Here is a 6,905-nt window from a genome sequence, read left to right on the forward strand (position 1 = left end):
ATGCTTGGGGAGACTTCCTGTTTAATCTGAGAACTACGTTGTAATTTGCCTAAATGGTTGGTTTGTTTGGGACACTTGGGCATCCTCATTTGGGTAATTGACAAGATTTCTTTTTTATTTGTGTCTCTGTTAGAAACATAGAGGCCAAGTCAGGGCAGTCCATAACAGAAGTAGATTACTCTGGTATATATTCTGCGCCTTATACTTGGTTCTACATTGCCTCACTCTTGTTTTTCTTTATCTTTTTATCCCTCCTTTAATGTTATACTATTTTATCCTAGTTTGCTTCAAATTCTTTCTGGAAAAAAAGCTTTAATATGTATAATGATTACCCAATACAGTAATCATTACCTGCACCTGGCTATTTCGATTAAGTTTTTAATTTGTTAAAATTAAATTAAGTTACCATATGACCCAGAAATCACACTCCTTGATATTTACCCAAAGAAGTTGAAAACTTATACCCACACAAAAACCTGCACATGGATTTTTATAGCAGTATTATTCATAACTTCTAAAGCTTCAAAACAATCAAGATGTCCTTTAAAACAGGGGACCCCAACCCCCAGGCCACAGACTGATAACCAGGCACACAGCAGGAGGTGAGCTCTGGGCGAGCAAGCAAAGCTTCATCCGTATCTGCAGCCACTCCCTAGTGCTGGCATCACCGCCTCAGCTCCACCTCAGAGCATCGGGCATTAGACTCTCATGGGAGCACTAGTCCCTGGTGCCAAAAAGGTTGGGGAACCTCTGCTTTAAAAAGTAAATAGATAAATAAACTGTGGTACATCCAGACGTTGAAATATTACTCAGCGCTAAAATGAAACGAGCTATCGAGCCATGAAAAGACATGGCTGCCTCTCAGAAAATTTTTTTAACTTTAAAAACAAGTGTTTATTCTACAAAGATTATCATTTAATTGGATATTTCTCTACTTCGTATGCAGTTATTCTTACCCTCCACAGGGGCCTTAAATGTATATCACTAAGTGAAAGAAGCCAATCTGAAAAGGCTATTGTATGGTTTCAACCGTAGGACATTGTAGAAAATGCAAGGCTTTGGAGACAGGAAGACATCACCGGCTGCCAGAGACTGGGGGAGAGGGAGGGATGAATATAGGCAGAGCACAGAGGAATTTTAGGGCAGTGAAAATACTTGGTACGACACCATGATGATGGATACGCGTCATGGAACCTTTGTCCAAATCCGTAGAATGTACAATGCCAAGAGCAAAGCCTAACAGAAACTATGGACGTTGGGTGAGAATGACGCATCAGTGCGAATTCATCAACCGTAACGAATGCTCCACTCTGGTGGGGATGAGTCAGGTAGACAGGAAATCTCAGTACCTTCCTCTTAATTTTGCTCCGAACCTAAAAAAAAAAAATAAGGTCTAAAAAATTAAAATTAAAAAGTTAAATTTATTTCAAAATTTAGTTCCTCAGTCACACCAGCCACATTTCAAGTGCTCAGGAAGTAGCTTACTTACTGGATAGAACAGATATTAAACATTTCCATCATCGCAGAAAGTTTCTGTTGGATAGCACTGGTATAGGCTACAGCATAGTATTCTATAACGTCATTTAATATAATGAATATCGTTCTGTTCTGCTGCCTCTCAAAATCCATCAACTGAAAGTGGAGGTCCGCTTAGAGACCAGTTATGACAAGGGTTCTAGAATGCTGCATTTAGCACAAATCACATACAAGAGCCGAAACAGAAGACTTATCATCTCAGGAGTTATTAAAATTCTCCCCACGTCTCCGTTTGAAGGCCACATGATGGTGATGTGCACTGAAGAGAATTATTGGAAGATGCCGTCCCCAAGAGCAAACTGGGAGACAGTGAGAACCATGCCCGAGCATATCCAGGCATCATGTGGGCACTCGGCAACACATGGGGAGGAAAAGAGAAGACCAGAAACTGCCCTTTTGTCTGCATAAACAGTGTGTTTTACGAGGGCACAACAAAGCAAAACTCCCAGCAACCTTTAACATGAACGAGAGGTTGTAGCTTGATAATTTAGTAGAATTAAGTGGTTATTGCTTTACAATACAGTCTTAGAAAGAAGGCTGAGGTCCCTCCCAAGTGCCCAGTGGATTCCCGAAACCTCGAACAGCACTGAACTCTATGTATACTACATTTTTTCCTATATATATATATATCGATGATAAAGTTTAATTTATAAATCAGTCATCGTAAGAGGACAATTGTAACAATATACAATAACAAAGCTGATGTGAATGGGGTCTCTCTCCCTTTCCCTCTCCCGCCCTCCCTCCCTCTCTCTCGTAACCTAGTTAGCCCCTAAGTGACTAACGGGGTAGCGTATACAGCGTCAATACAGTGCACAAAGAGATGGTTCACGCCCCAGGCAAAGTGGCACAGGATTACGTCACAATACTCAGAATCGTGCACAATGTCAAACTTATGAATTGTTTGAAACTTCCCATTAAATTAATATTAAATTTCCGTTAATATTAAATTGTCCGGAACATTCCATTTAATATTTTCAACCCGCAGTTGACCGCTGGTAACCGAAACCGTGGAAAGCGAACCTGCGGCTGAGGGGAGAACTACAGAACAAAATGGAAAATCAAATTCCTTCTCTCCCCACGGTTAACAATAAATGTTTTCTTCATTGTTTCGAGGTCAGCAAGGCGGAGAACCGATTAGCAAGAACGAGCAGTGTCCCTCAGACTCTGGAGGACGGGCCGGATGCAGCGAACATCCATCAGAACGGCAGCTTTTCTTCCTCCAGCAAGCCCTGAGCAGGAGAAGGGAGCTCCTGGGACAACTGTCCACACAGTAGCAGCCTGCTGGTTTCTCCTCCTCCTCTGGGGAGCTGTTTTCTCTGCAAAACTGCTGTGATTTTAATAGGCTGCCATTTGCTCATTAAAGTCATCTGGGAATTTAGTCAGCATACGGACCACAAAATAGGACCCTGTATAATGTTTAGGATTTTGTCATTTAATAAAACATTTTATAAGCTCAGTGTGTACCTATTAACTAGTAACTGCTCTTCTCGGCGCCCAGCAGCTTACTTACCCTGTGGTCTACAACGCACTGACTGTTATAGGTGAGTTATAGAGAGGTTTTTCCCAAGTTCCCATTCGTCTTTATTATGACACTCAAATAGCAGATGATGAGTAATCAGTCACTGTGAAATTTTATTCCTGGGAATTTGACCAGGCTTGGCTTCTTATCATTCAAAACCTTCTTATCATTCAAAATCTTCTTGAGGGCCGTCTCCTATGGACCAGAGAAGCCCTCAGCTTCTGATCCCATGGAGGGATTTATTACCTTCTGGAGAGGAGGGGAGAGAGAGAGAGAGAGAGAGAGAGAGAGAGAGAGAGAGAGAGAGAGAGAGAAGTGAGTGTGTTTGCGTGTGTGTGTGAGACCACTGATAGAGCAGTTCCTAAATGCTGGTCCAAGAACTGGCTTCATCAGAATCTCACAGAATGGATGATAAAAATGGGCATCTATAGGCCCCAACCTAGACCCACAAAATCATCCTCAAGGTTAGCACCGAGAATTATTTGACAACCACTGTCCCCAGTTTTTTCTGATACAGCCAGCTTTGGGAATTGCTTATCAAACACCAGATTGAAAGGCATGCTCTGTGTCCCATAGTGGAATAATTAGCCTTACACAGGAAAACAAAAAATAAAGCATAACACAAACTCTGTTGCATAAGCACAGAATGCACCTCAGAGCCTAACCATCCATTTAATAAGTGTTGATCACAAAGGTAAGAATGTGCAAGATGCAACACGATCCATCATCATGCTTAGAAAATTCAAACAAGGCACCGCTTATGAACAAGCTTTGTTTTTTTGAATTTTATTACTGGTTTTGAGCATCTACAACTATGGGGAGAAGGGGCCTTAGGTTCCAAATAAAACATGATTCAACCCTAAGAAGAGTACGAAGAGAAAAGAGGAGCCCGAGAGCCCACTACTGAGAGGCAGGGGGGTAGGAGTGTTCACATGACAGTGGGTGGGAGCTGGGCAGCGAGTGGGTGGCCAGGGACCAAGGACCTACGCCATGGGTGCTGAGGGAATGAACACACGAGAAAGCTTCCACGCTCCGACAGCCTTGACTATGTTCCAATGATATATTTCTCATGGCTTTGTCTAGAATCTTTTCATCATAAACCTAACGAATCTCAAGTCAACATAGCATCTTAAAATGTATTGAAAAGGCACCACCTTTTCAAGATTGTGCTTGGGGCGGGGGGGCTAAGGGCAACATGCTCCCATGAGTTCTTAAAGGAAGAAAATTGTGATGGAAGGAAATGAGCTGGTGCTGTCCGAAGCTCAGAAATCAGTGGCGTTGACTGTGAACCCTCAAACCTGGTTCTACTTGCCCTGCGGCATTCACACCATCAGCTGGCATTCGCTCAGGCTGACGCTGCTCGGGCACTGTGCTCAACTTTTGCAGGCATTATCACGTTCATTCTTCACAAAGGCCTTATCAGCTAGGTATTATTATTATCCCCATTCGAGCGATGGGAGAAATGAAACTTAGGGGCCTTAAATAATTGCCAAAGTTATAGCCCCAATATTGTAGTCACCCCATGCTTCTAGATTCAAACAATACCATCTGGAACCCTGCAGACTGCCAAGAATTCTTTCCTAGTGATAAGAAAAACCAAGAAAGGAGAAGAGAACTTTACCTGCGGCAAAATGGACTTCTGCCATCAACCGAAAACCCTCCGACTAAAAAAAAAAACAAAAAAAGCGAGTTTTGGTGGACAAAAACATAAAGTAATACTGGTTTAGAATATGAGACACGAAAGCTACTTTAGCCCCGTAGATTTGTAGATGAGTTTCATAGTGCTTCTCCGACCTGCCCCGTCTCCCCATCCCCAACCCCTCCCCCACCTCTCGACAGAAAACCAAAATAAAAATGAAAAAAAATATATCTTTACTATGCCTCAAGCAACAATCAACTTGTCTTCTCTGAAAGCTAAGCCCTCCCAAGGAGCATCTAAGATCTTGGATCCCTTCACAAAAGGCAATTGACAGTCGGGTCCCAACCCCCTGAGATTCTCCGGCAGCTTTTCTGCAGGGAGTCCCGCCCACGCCGGAGCTTTCTCTCAGCTTCTCCCTCCTGGACCCCGCGCCTCAGAGAATATCGGCATTCAGGAGGCAAATGCGAGTCCACCAAGGTTTCTAAGAAGCTAGCTATGACCCAGCAGCACATCAAAGAGCCTGACATTTGCCCTGCACGGACCCTCCATGCCCTTCCCAGAGAGCATCCACCCACTTTCTATAAGGATTGGTATTGATACTTAGTGAGCAGTGACAATGTACCCCAAACAATGAGAAACACAAAAGCTCCTTTACCTTCTGCCCATCACCCAGTGTCCTTCAGATAAAAACGACACAGCTGCCATTCGCTGAGCCCTTACCACCGCTAACCAACTGACATTTAATCGTCAAAACAACTTTAATAGGTGGGAAGACATAGGTATCCCTATTTTACAGATAGACAAACTGACACTCAGAAGCTTACCAAGCTAGTAAGGTTCTGGATGTGCTAAGAGTGGCAGGCTCCAAAGCCCCAGCTCTTAGCTAGTGTGCCGTAATTCCTCCTACTGCTTAGTAACTGTTCTCGGCCGGACAGAAAATTACGGGCTCTATTCTATTCTATTCAAGTTATCTTCTAGCTTGTTTTGGTTGTACTGATAAATATTTTTTAAGGAGGGTCAACAAGATGGAACAAACTTATGTGACTCTTAAGAGTCTCTAAAGATTGTGAGACTAGTATGTCTCTTGCAAAGGCATTGCCTTTAGGCAGACTTTGCAAACACTCTAGAAAGGGAGATTGACAGGCAGCGAATGGCAAGAAAGACCTTCGGAAAGGCAGGTGTCTTTTAAAGACATAGTCATAACTAGTCCAATAAAGTGTAATGAAATAATTGAAGACCATGTAGGTGGAATTCAAGCGGACTTTTTATTTTCTTCTCAATACTTACTGTTTGCAAATGCCTTCCAACATGACCTGTTTTTCTCAAAACGAGAGAAAAAAAGACATTGCGATGATTGTTATACGGCTACATTTACGCACTTTAAATACCTAATCTTTATTCTGAAATTTTCTTCTTTTTTTCAGTATTATCATATCCTTTCTTTTAAGAAGCGATGATAGAAAATGTTGATTTTCTTTTCCTCTTTTTCAATTTGTCTTTATTTCTCCAAACAAAGAGTTGGTCACCTTATGTCAGTTTTTCAAAAAAAAAACTTTTCTTAAGTTTTACTCATTCAACGAAGTCTCACAATAACTGTTTTTAATTTTTCTAATTTTGTATTAGCATGAAGTGTTTTGCAAAACTTAATAAAAAGTTATTATGAAAGAAATACATTAATTTTTAGAGAAACTACAGATACATACCTATCCCCCTTGGTATAACTCTATTTTTTATCTTTTTTAATCCATCCAATTCTGATTCTTTGTATTACTTATTTTCATTGACAGAAGAGTGTAGAAAAAGCAAGAAGGTTTCTTGGCACTGTTGAGAGATTTTAGTGACAAGGGAATACTTAGATGCACCAGTGGGTAAAGTGAAATTTAACAAAATAATATTTTTAAATTATTTTTTATGAAACCATAAGAAATCATTTGTTTGCTGGGCAACAAAAGATATTTTTTTTTCTCTATTGCAGAAGGAAAACTTAAGGCTACAGCAAATAACATTATATAGCTGATAATAAAAAAATTTGTAAGCAAATTATCTGACCTCATGATCAAAGATCCTGATAGCATGACACTCAAGAAACAAAACCTCTATTGTGAATACACTATTTCAAGAGCAGACTGAAGTGGGCTTTGGCAAAATGTAGTTTAGGCTTGGACTAATTTCACATGCTAATGAGAATCTCCAGATAAAAGCTGTTTT

General features: G+C 41.1%; 1 long non-coding RNA gene across 1 annotated transcript; it reads right to left on the bottom strand.

The window, feature by feature from the left end:
* Window positions 1-742: 742 nt before the first annotated feature.
* Window positions 743-6,020, bottom strand: LOC107518165. The gene is made up of 4 exons (XR_001598765.2): window positions 5,985-6,020; window positions 4,680-4,722; window positions 3,050-3,307; window positions 743-1,373 (listed from the first exon to the last, which is right to left on the bottom strand). It is a non-coding gene; the product is annotated as an uncharacterized LOC107518165 (long non-coding RNA).
* Between the last annotated feature and the right edge of the window lie 885 nt (window positions 6,021-6,905).

The sequence above is a fragment of the Rousettus aegyptiacus genome, unplaced genomic scaffold (genome assembly GCF_014176215.1).
Source record: "Rousettus aegyptiacus isolate mRouAeg1 unplaced genomic scaffold, mRouAeg1.p scaffold_m13_p_13, whole genome shotgun sequence".
In the NCBI taxonomy this organism is placed as follows: Eukaryota; Metazoa; Chordata; class Mammalia; order Chiroptera; family Pteropodidae; genus Rousettus; species Rousettus aegyptiacus.